This window comes from Trichechus manatus, unplaced genomic scaffold, assembly GCF_000243295.1.
Source record: "Trichechus manatus latirostris isolate Lorelei unplaced genomic scaffold, TriManLat1.0 scaffold00025, whole genome shotgun sequence".
NCBI lineage: Eukaryota > Metazoa > Chordata > Mammalia > Sirenia > Trichechidae > Trichechus > Trichechus manatus.
Window position 1 is genome coordinate 19528196 of NW_004443961.1, and position 3386 is coordinate 19531581.

The 3386-nt window shown below is 37.0% G+C and overlaps 1 protein-coding gene across 1 annotated transcript in view; it reads right to left on the reverse strand.

Moving 5' to 3' along the window:
• MLLT3 (MLLT3 super elongation complex subunit) overlaps positions 1-3386 on the reverse strand; it is a 300966-nt gene that overhangs the window by 96320 nt on the left and 201260 nt on the right. The gene's annotated exons all lie outside the window — the stretch shown is intronic.

Genomic DNA, 3386 nt, shown 5'->3' on the forward strand with positions numbered 1-3386 from the left:
ATAATTTCTTTCAGATATCCCAGCATTTCCTTTCAAGACTAACTTAAGGTGCCTACATTAAGAGCCTCCTACACAGAGTTAGCTAAACTGCTACTCCTGGCAGGTCTGCAGAAAGAAATGTGGCAAATCCTTCAATACCAACAGCTGAACACTCAGCAGAAACTTTCTTAGTACACCCTCTAGGAACAACTACTTGTCTCGTTTAGTTTTCTTTTAGCCTTTACTCAACTTACACAATAAGAGTATTTGAGCTTTAGACTGAGTGAGACGGGTGCTCCTATTTTTCCCCTCCTTACATATAAGGTAAGTGGGTAGTTGGGAAGGAAGGAACGAAGGAAGATTGCTTTTACACTACATATATATTTTTGTGCATATTTTCAAACACCTGTAAATGTCCTACTACAATCAACTTGTGAAACCTTTAATTATGCTAAGTGACATAAATAATTTTTTCTCATGACCTTGCTTTCCCCCCAAAGAATTTATGAGATCAATGTTACATTTGGAATTAAGGCTCACAACTTTGACATTCTATTTATCATTTCTGTGTATGTTCCATTTTCACGATTTAATTTTCCAGGCTGGGGTTGGGGATGGGGGGAGAGGAGAAGCCAAAGATATAGAAAATAGAAGAAAATACCAAAAATGATAGACAATTAACCTCAACTCTGAGCAACAACCAAACAGACTAGGTAGACTTCTTGACCCTACATTTACTTAAATAAATCACCTTTTATCAGTGCTGGTGAAAAGCAGCAGCATCCTTTTATCTTTTGAGGCAGACAATTACAGGATGACACATATCATAAAATAACAACAACAAAGAAGCACAGTAGCTCAAAACAAATATCCAAAAATCCAATGAAGCTGTCCTGTAACAGCCACTGAAACAATCTTCCGTGTATTATTTTCTTTGAGTCGTTTTAAAAATAAGCAGCCAGCTATCCATCTCTGGGCACTGTCAAGATGAGTTTGCCACAAAAGCCACTTAGACTTTCAGAAGCCAAAGTCTTGACAAATCAGTTACTAAGTACATAATTTGTTACACGTCGGAAATAAGCCTGAAAACACAGACCTTGGTCAAAGAGGAGGCTGTATCTTTTTGTAACCTTTCCAAATGTAAGTATGTGGGAAGAGTACCCATAAATTTAAGTTGAAACTGAGACACTTAAGACTATTTCCAATTTAAAATACATTAAAATATGGTCTCTGAAAGGAAATGAAAATGGCTTTTGAACATATGAAAAGACGCTCACCATCACTCATAAAGGAAATGTGAATTAAAAATGAGATGCCATTTTTCACTCATCAAATCGGGAAAAGAATGTTTAATAAATTACCGTGTGGAGAAATAGGCACTCTCACACATTGCTGGTGCAAACATAGAGTCGTATAACCTCTGTGGAGGGCAATTTGTAAACGTCTATCAAAATTTAAATTCCACTTTGCCTTGGAGTTACAATTCTGCTCTTAGGAATTTATCCCACGGATACACTCATCCATGTGCACAGAGAACTATGTACAAGGTTAGTCACTACAGCACCATTGGTGGTCTGGTGGGAGACTCATCTTTCCCTGTATGTCATTTTGTACCCTGTATTTATTTACCTGTTCAAAGAACAAAAAAAAAAAAAAAACGGGGAGGGGGAGAAGAATGTGATCTGACAGTTTAGAAGTTAGGAGAAGTGTTCTGAACTCCCCTACAGAAGGAAAAATTAAACCACCCTACACAAGATTCATTCTAGAACCTTGCAATATAATGTTCAGATAGCTAGACACAATTGCATTAGTGAAAGTTCCTTATCATAAGAGTCCTTTGGCACTTTAGTAACCAAAACCCCTTGTTGGGGGTCTACTGTAGACTTGAATTCCATTTCACGATAAGCAGTGTTTTAAAAAGATTCCAATTTATTCCTTGCAAAAACAGATCATATATAATGTAACTGTCACTCTGAGAAACAGAACTGCATTATGCTGCGACTTAATGCAGACTGAAAGCATGTTCCCCATGTCTTCTTCAACAAACCTTGCCAAATGGGCGTCTGAAATGTCCTATTGAAACAGATGGTGTCTGAACAGAATTGGATTTCTGCCTATGGAAACCCTAGTTTTAACAACTGCTGTGGTTAGTTTTAATTTTCAGTCCTCAAAATTAACTGCTTGCGAGTGATTCAGAAATAGATTGAACAACATGTTTACACTTTGCTCTGCTTAACTGAGGAAAGAAAGGAAAAAAGAAAAGAAGGAAAAAAGGAAGGAAAGGAGGGAAGGGAAGAAATATGGAAGGAAACAACCCCTACTATCATCCCACAAAAAATGACAGAACCAAAGCAAACCACTTGATTTCCAGGCCAAAAAGAAAAAAAAAAAGTGGCTGTAAAATAAACTCATTACTCCAAAGACGCCTGCCCCTTTCATGCCTTCATAATAGAAGCACAAGCATGCAACTATCTTGCTGAACACACAACAGCGAAATCTAAAGGAACATGTACCTTTGAGAAGCCTTTAAATATCCTAGAAATTTAGAATTAAGAACAATGGTAAGAATTGGTAATTTTTCTAATGAAAACTTACATCTTAAAAAACAATGTTCCAAACAGACCTGAAGTTAGGAGCAAAATACAAATGCCAGAGTGCAAACTACTTGAAGAAAGATATTGTGAGCTAATCTCCTTGAAACCCTACACAGGGCTGTCAATTTGCAGGTCACACTAACTGGTGCTAAACATGTTTTTCTGTGACTAAATCTAGAGTAGCTTACACTAAATAACATTAAATAGCCTTTTCATTGCATGTTTAAGGGCTTGATACAAAGGTGGTTAAGCATTTGTTGATCTTCTAAACTAGTAATCAAGGGAAAAGGAACTAAAGTTCAAAGTATCTATTATATGCCACACACGACGGTTACAAATTTCCCACAAGGGAAACACCATCATGTCCATTTCACAGCTAATACGCTGAGATTCAAAAGATGTAATAACTTTCCCAGGGTAAACCAGGTAGAAGATGAGATGACAGAGATGAGGTTTTTACTTAAAGATGTTTGACTGCAAAACTCTTCAAATTATACCACACACCCGTCCCAAAAAATCCAGACAGGCAAGTTAGTAGAACGATGAGTCTTGGTTATATGACATATGATATCTCTCTCTCTCTCTCTCACACACACACACACACACACAGCCAACCGCCTAAAGAAAAACTCATCCTCTGTCAATTCAGCATCTTGGAGTAATGAATGTCAAATCCTTCTGCACTGTTTTTCAGTATGGCTTACTTCCAACTACTAAGAAAGTGATTAAGTGAATAAAGAGAATCATGGGTCATCTATTGTGATCACAAACACTTCTTAAAATCTTGACAACCTGATGAGCACAATTTGAAAA